Below are 276 nucleotides of genomic sequence, written 5' to 3'. Positions count from 1 at the left end.
CAGAGATCTGAGGACCAGGTAACCATAGTCCTCAGAAATCCATCGGAGGTTAAAATGAGTGAAGTCCGGCGGAATTTCCGGCAGCACCGGAGCAATCCCAGAAGTGGAACGTCGTGGATATAGACTAGCCTCACACTAGCTGAAACTGAACACAATGTCCTTTTTGATTTTGATGTTTTTTATTTCTTATAAAATCCTTTCCATGCGCATGAGACAATCTGGTCTTCTGCTATTTGCAATTCAGGGTGTGTGCGTGTTTGTGTGTGTGTGTGTGTG

The sequence above is a fragment of the Etheostoma spectabile genome, chromosome 5 (assembly GCF_008692095.1).
Source record: "Etheostoma spectabile isolate EspeVRDwgs_2016 chromosome 5, UIUC_Espe_1.0, whole genome shotgun sequence".
NCBI lineage: Eukaryota > Metazoa > Chordata > Actinopteri > Perciformes > Percidae > Etheostoma > Etheostoma spectabile.
This window is presented reverse-complemented; position numbering follows the sequence as displayed.